Raw genomic sequence first — 7,978 nt, 5'->3', positions numbered from 1 at the left:
AGCAATGCCCGCGGGCCAGAAAGCATAATCAGTGGCTGAGAAACACTTGTTACTTGGAAAGCGGTGTAGAGGAGAATTACTCATGAGCCAGAGTCCCACACAGCCTGGCTGTTCCTTCCAAGTGAGAGCAGAATTATAGAAAGAATGCACGAAGGAAAGCCCATCAACATTTAGCAGACCGGGGCAAAGACAGGACCACAAGCCCCAAGCTGCCACACGGCCACAGCGTCACCACCAGCACCCAGGGGCGCATTTAATGCCAAAGAGGCTCCTGCAGCGCGGGACGCGTGCGGGCTTGGCCCGGTCCAAGGGCGGGCCCATTTGAGCCCGTTCGAGACAAGGAGAGGCTGGGCTGGGCCCCCCCTCTAAGGCATTGGACATCAACGGTTGACCTGCCTTCCCAGTAAGTGGACCCAAAGACTAATATCTGATCTAACTTTAATTTCCTTTTCCTTTATTCGTTTTAACTAAACTAATTTAACTGATTTAACATGGCAGTGCATGATGGAAGAGGGAGGAACGGAGCTGGAATCGGGTATGTTGCGGGAACTCTTGACCAGTTTATAAGGAGGGCCACATCCGTGCTTGCACATGAGATCGCTATCACGGAGCTACGTCTTTCTATTGACCCCGGGTTCTCAAAACGCTCATCCCTGGGCGGTATAATGAATGTGTGCTCGCCAGAAGGACATTGCCAGTCTGTCTCCGCAACTGGCCCCCAGCCTGAGACTGTAAGCCTACAGCAAATCTTGGTATCACCTAATATTGATGGAGATCCTTTGAACTCTACCTCATGGCCACGCAGCGCATTGCCTAATACATCTAAGAGTACGGTTATGTGCGCGGAAGAAGTCCATAAAGAACCCTCTGAATCTTTGGACCATTCGCAGGGGGTTGCCTACAAGAGAAAAAGAGGAGGCACAGAAGGAAGTACACAGCAGAAGGGAAAGAAGCCCAAGATTTCTAAACCAAGTGAACAGAGAGAGCCGCCACACACAGATGTTCCAATCATTGAAGTCTCACAAGGAACTCTGTCTGCAGTAAATGCAATGAATATGGATGAAATTGTAACTGGTTTACCGCAGCCCGAGGAAGTGTCCTGGCAAAAAATAGGTGCTCTCATATCATCTTCTTTGGAGCCCCTAATGAAAAGACTTTTATTAATTGAAAATAGGATTAAGAAATTGGAAGGATTGATGATGTCTACTCTGGGAGGTATCGAAAACAAAGTAGTGAGCTGTGGCCATGTAAATGAATCAGGGAGGGAGGGAGGGAGGAAGGGATCCTGCTGCTTGCTCCAGTCTCACAGTGCCATCAACTGTGGGTCCGGTTTTGCACCCAACGGGCTCAGATAAACTAAGGTGTGGAACAATGAGTGATGATAACGTAGTTCCCCCAGATATATATGGGGTAAGCCGCAGTAATGACAGGGACAGGGACAAGAATGAGGCAAACAACTTGCACCCTTACCTAGACCTACCCTCAGATTGCACACCTTATGTTGCTGTTTTGACTGGTGTTCCTGAACTGGAAGACGGCAAAGCTGAATCTTATGATCAATTAAAAAACAAGACAACACACTGGCTAAATAACAATAGACCACTGCCCGAGATGCGAAGTGTAAGATGCATTAGTGTACAGTGGTTATCCTGTGGTGAGGTGTTTTTGAAGAGTCCAGTCTCTCCTCCCTCCCTACTACATACTGCTGCCATTCTGTGAAACGCTGAGATTGGAGTGGTCACTTGTTCCTAAAGTCCTAAGAGAATAAAGTAAAAGTTGTAAGTACTGTAATGAAGGAGAGTGCACATCATGTGATTTAAAAAATGTTAATATTCTTGCAAGAGTTTTGCAAGATTTTGTAAAAAGATAGGGAGTGGTTGAGAAATTGTTAATATCTAAAGCTGTCAGTGCACAGGCGAATATGTTTGAATACTCTACAATAAACACTGAAGAATGTACTCTTGTTTTCCATAAGAAATACACTAAATGCTTGAACTCACAAGACTCTAGCAAGAGACTGGGAAAACATCACTGAATGCAGGCATTTGGGTGCTCCCACACTCACAGAAGGCTCACAGGATTGTAAAAAAAAAAAAAAAACCCGTGAGGTAAATAAATTCTGTTTCAAGAGAGAGGTTTTAGTTGGGGCTGTTGTGTGTGTGGAGACTATATAGAAGAGGTGCCTAAGGGATAACTACTGTGAAGAAAGTAATTATACATTGATTTTAACTAATTTTTATTATCTTGCAAGACTCTCATGGGATTGCTAATAGTAAAAAGGAGTAGATGTGTTCTCCAATACTTCATTAGTATTAATGTTGTGGTGCTTGTTTTTTTAGATAACGTGTGTGAGACATAATTATTGTGATGACTTGATGGTTTTTATGGGGCGTTCGATCTTGTGAGCATCCAGTGAGACTCACATGAAAAATGACAGGGCATGCCACAGGGTTTTTTATGAATGTGTGAGAATCTTCAAAGATCGTATAAAAACAAAAGAGGTAGCAAAAATCTGGTGCATAGAAATTATACCTATTGCAACTGGATACGTTCTGTGAAAAGGCAGATTCAATTATAAGAGTACAGTCTCACAAGAGGCTCTCAAATTCAAAGCAGCAAACACCCCCCTCAAAATGGATGAAGAGGACTGTGCACCTGGCTCTTGTGAGAGGCCTTTGAGAGAGTTTACCACGCTTTGTATGAGAGCATCATGTCTCACACAAGTGTCTCCCAAGAGTCACAAAAAGAAAAAAAGAGTAACAGTACAAACAACATATATAATAAAAGTGTAAGGTAGCTTAACATGTTTTAGCAACCTACATTTTTTGTCTTTATTAAAAGTTTTAATGCTTCTTGTATTTTTGTTTAAAAATGGTACAACAAAAACAAGAAATTGGGAATAAACAAAAAACATCTTCAAAACAAAGAGGAAAAAACACTAGAATAAAAAAAAAGAACTACTGCCTAGGTAGGCATTTATGATCTTGGACAAGCCTGCCCTGTGCAGCCCTGCTTGTCTCAGAAGAAAGAAATAGCTGCTTGCATTGCATAAGCAGCAAAAAAAGGCTTTGTTCAGAGAATCAGGGTTGTTATCTGCTTGAACGGTGAGTACCTGGACAGGCACAGTGTCCCCAGGTTGAAATGATGTGAACTCCCCCTTATTTCCCACCATGCCTCATTTAAATAAATTGCTGAGTATAGCCATATGAAACAACAAGAAAGGAACATGTATTTGCTAAATAAAGACATCCATGTGAACCAATCACAATCCCTGTTTGGGATGCCTTTCCACTCCTGGGTATCTCATGGAAGTCTTGTGAGAATCCCACAATATTGCAAACACAGAGAACTTTCTTAATATCTCAAATGCAACATTCTACTTTACACAACACTTTTCATATTATGACAAAAATACACTCCTATGAACTTAATTCCAAACAAACGATCTTGTGAACAGATCATGAGTGCCGGACAGGAAAAGAAGTCCCCTTGTAGTCGAAGCAGGGAACTCTGGTGATCGTCTCACAAGAGCTGTATGTTTATATATAGAATTATTAATATAATATACATATTGTACTGACTTGATTAGTAATGATTAGCAGCCAGTAATAATAGACCCTTTAAAATCGATGTACCTTGTGAAAACACATAGTTTACAGTATAGGAAAAACTGATTAGTGTCTTTTTGGAATCTAAGTATGAGGTTTATCTAAATATACATACAAAGAGTAAAGTCCTGGCTTGTGCAGCGGCTAAAGAATTCCCTCTCCACACAAAGAGTGTGAAAACTATGCTAGGAATATTTTTGTGTATATAAACTAAGAGGTTGAGCATTTGCAGTGCAAACATTGTTGCAGTAGTTAGTTTCTATGTATTTTTAAATATATTTATACTTTTTGTTTGAAAACCTTCAAATTCACGGAAAAAAACTAAGTTTAAAGTAAAGTTATAGTTGGGTGTAATAAACGTATGTGTTTTCAATTAAAAGAAGAACTTAGAATTGCACTGAAAAAAACAAAGGTTAAAATATTGTCAAATTTCAGTAAATGTTTCAGTGACAATGTTAACATTTGAAAGCAAAAAACACAGAAATTCAGCTGTTATAGTTTGTAGCACTAACTATAACTTGTGCCACTGCTATGCACTGCTTATGACATCACTCATGCAATTTTCTATGACATGATTTATGACATTACTCATGACATCACAAATGACATATTACAAGTGATGTCATATGTGAGTTCATAAGAAATGCATGGCGGAGGCACAAGTTATAGTTAGTACTGCTAATTATAACTGCAGAATTTTTCTGCTTGTTATAGTTTAAAATGTTACAATTTTAACTGAGAAATTCACCTATTACATTCCTTTAACCTTAGTATTTTTTTTTTAGACTGATACTTATTGGTATTTATGTAGGGTAGATATTTTGGCAACATTTATTTTTGTATAATTACTCACAAGGAGCCTTTAAGAAAGGGACACAGGCTCTACTTTCAAACATGCATTAAATACAAAACTTTCAGTTTCAGGTATAAGAGGACCAACAGAGAGTAACCAAACTGTAGCCAGAAGTGAATGATCTCTGGGCACACCCAAATCTTTTGGAGCCAACACCCTACGAGAATCTGACCTCACAGATCCCACTAATATTCAGAAACCAAGACCTCCAGATGTAAAGACTAGTACAATCTCTACTCAAACCTAACCTCTATCCAACAGTATAGAAAGGCGAACGGAAAACACAGTAACCCACAATTCTTTCAACAAGATAACTGATTACCTCTCAAATCCCCTAAGGTTTACCTTAAGTATACCAACTTACATGTGATAGAGATAGATAAACATCCAATGCATTCTCTAGCTAGGTCTGTCCATAAAGCACCCCCAGAGAGGATTGTAGTGCTGCTCAAAACCATAGGGTATTCTCAGGTCCTGCCTAACGTTGCACATGGCTGGAGCAGATTGTTTCCCATGGATTGGTCTGCATTTGCACAAAGCTGGAGCTGGGTTGAACTTTGGGGTCTGCCTACAGTTAGTTAGTGTTAGCTGAATGGTCTGCCAACATTTGCATACAGATGTCTAAGACTAAAACTGGGCCCTTTCCTGGGATCTGCCTGCAGTTTTTGAGGGTTTAGATCCGTATATTCCCTGGGTAAGCCACAAGCTACCCATCCCATGGTCAGAGTAGGGTTTATTTTTCCAGGGTTTACTAACAGTTGGCCACTGGTTACATTTCCAGGCTGGTGCTGCAGTTCCTAGTGGCTTTAGCTCCATGGTTTCCACGAGTTTGACCTAAGAGTCCATCTTGTATATCGGGGTAAATTCCCATAATTTGCTTGCAGCCGATTCTGGCAGGAAGTAGGTTATTGGGTTTTCTCGCAGTAAGCATAGTTGTATTGTGTCTCATAACATTGTGCCAATAAGACATTCAAGCATTTTCGGCCCTATATTAATGTAAGGTTTACCAATAGACTGGCTAGGTCTATGCCTTCTTTCTGGAAGTTTGTAATATCACATTAACATTGAAATAGCAAAAATATACTTTTATTTGGAAATGTTGAGTCATTATCAAGAGCAGGAGAGTGGCTGGAGCATGGAGACCTTCTGCCATCAGGACATACACCTAAAAACCGCATGTACAGCAGGAGTGTACCCCCAAAGTTTTCAGTAGACAATGTGTAATCACAGCTTCCACTCCATTATAGGTCGGGGGAAGAATCCGCCTGATTAAATGTTGTCTTATCCAAAGACATCCAAGAGATGACAGGTGGAAAGCCTTTTTGGGTTCACATGCAAGGCCCCTTCAATTCGGCATCAGGATAGACTCTCCCAGCAGACAATTTATTTCAGAGTTGGTAGAAGAAGGGCCTCTTAAGGTCGATTAACACTTGTTTGAGACCATAGGATTTCAGATGAGCTGCACAGCCCCGTAGACCACCAGTGGAGCAATGGTTCTGTAGCTGATCAGGTGCTGGAATCCCCCTTCCAGGTTCAATAACATATTTTCTCAGTTTATGGCTCCACTAATATGTTCTACTGCTCTTGCTTCACCCTCAGGAAAACAAAAAAATCCAGGTTGGGTTTGGAGACTGATTTGAGCAGCTCCACTGTCTGAAGGTTGGGTGCATGTGCTTCAGTGCCACATTCTTCATATGGTTTTCTGTGTTTGCCATGTACTCTTTGGCAAATGCAAACTCTTCAGGGGACAGATCTGAGGCCGCACCTTCTGGCCGGGACTTCTCTTTTTCAAGGATGTGTGGGAAGAACTTCTCAATCTTCATAAGTCGACTTCGGAGGTAGCTGCTGAAAATATAGCGCACCCTCTCAATCTCAATCCGGTGGATGCTAACCTTCAGATCACCGCTCCTCACCCTCTTGAGATGCTCCTCCATGTGGTTCAACTGCTCCATGACGCATTCCACAATTTCTAATTTACTCACCAGCAGTTCAGGTGCAAACTTCTCATTCAGACAGGCTTCGAATCAGCTCTGCGGGGGTTAAGAGCACCTCATCACACCCTGCATCAGAGCTCTGATCAAACAGGTGCAGTTCCTCTGCCATACTCCACCAGGATCAGAGCACGTCAGGGTCCATGGAGGCCAGAACGTGCCATACAACCCGGGAGGCAACAGGGAGAAGACATACCACACTGCCCCTTTAGGAGGACCAGCAAAGTACTTCTGCTGAGCCACCACGCGAACACGGAGCTACACACTGAAGCATGTCAATGATAGGATCGGACACCCTCAACCACACTTAAAAGAGAAAAGATGAAGCCCAGACACGAGTGTGAGGGGCACATATTTGTTCAAAAATACACCAAAGATAAAACAAAATGACAACCAGAACTGGCAAATTAAATGATAAGACGCCCTAGGGAAGAACAATGACCTTAGTGCTTTTCAATGTTTTTAGTATTATCGTTTTTCGTGTGTGGTCCACACCTTCATCTGATCTCTACAAAATATTGCAAGCAGTTGCCTCTGTCAAAAATATCCTAGTGTCAATTTCCAGTGTGGGTCTAATCTGATTAGTTCTGTGAGTATTCCTTCCCCATGATAAGGGATACATATCTTTCTTCTTACACGTCTGCCCTCTGGCCCGTGTGATTGCTGTTTATCCAAGCTTTTTTCTACCTTGACGAGGGGAGGGGGGTTCTTCAGCCACTGCACAACCCTGGGTTTTCTCCTCAAATGTGTCTCTGGATGTGAGTAGTGGAATCACGAGCAAGTGAAGCAGCACTCTCTGCTGCACGGATGCTGGATATCTCAATTTGTACACTCCCCAACTCCTTGAGATGCAACATTTGTGTTGTTTTGTCGACAGTAATACACAGGAACAGAGGTTGCCATGGTGGGCTGTGCATGAAGGCAACAGGTATGGTAGTTTTGAGATCTGAAATCAAAAAAGGGGGTGAGGTAGAGGGATATCCTAGGTCCACCCTCCTACGTCACATGTACTCAGACCAAATGTGAACTCTCAAATCAAGAACCTAGCAGAAGAGAATTGCTCAGTTATAGGCGAAAATCTGTAGTTAAGAAAGAAAAAATGTATTTTCTTGAGTCCCCTCACTCACCAGGCCCCTTAGGGACTCACCCCATTTTTAACATATCAACTTGGAGCAAGAATAAAAGGTATTACGCCCACTAGTTAGATATTTTTAACACACTCCACTCCATACACACCACTGCACCACACATAGTTCCACTAAAACAGTGCTCCTACGTATCTACGCAAGTCGTAGCACGCCTCAACCCGCAGCGGGTTGGGATGGCCCCTATGAAGAAGCATGTCACCGTGGGAAAACCCTGGTGAGTGAGGGGTGAGTGAGTGGGTGTCAGAATGACTGTATGAGTGAATGGGTGCATAAGTGGCTATATGAATGAGTGAATAGCCATTTAAGAGGGCATTTGGTTAAGTGAGTTAGCGTGTTAGTGACTGTATTGGACAGCTCAGCTAACTATAACTGCTGAAT

At 42.1% G+C, this 7,978-nt stretch overlaps 1 pseudogene; it reads right to left on the bottom strand.

Annotated features, from left to right (window-relative positions):
- Positions 1-5,911: 5,911 nt before the first annotated feature.
- On the bottom strand, positions 5,912-6,564 carry LOC144821727 (DNA replication complex GINS protein SLD5 pseudogene; annotated as a pseudogene).
- Positions 6,565-7,978: the final 1,414 nt, after the last annotated feature.

Source organism: Lissotriton helveticus, chromosome 2_2 (assembly GCF_964261635.1).
Source record: "Lissotriton helveticus chromosome 2_2, aLisHel1.1, whole genome shotgun sequence".
NCBI classification, from domain to species: Eukaryota; Metazoa; Chordata; class Amphibia; order Caudata; family Salamandridae; genus Lissotriton; species Lissotriton helveticus.
This window is presented reverse-complemented; position numbering and strand designations above follow the sequence as displayed.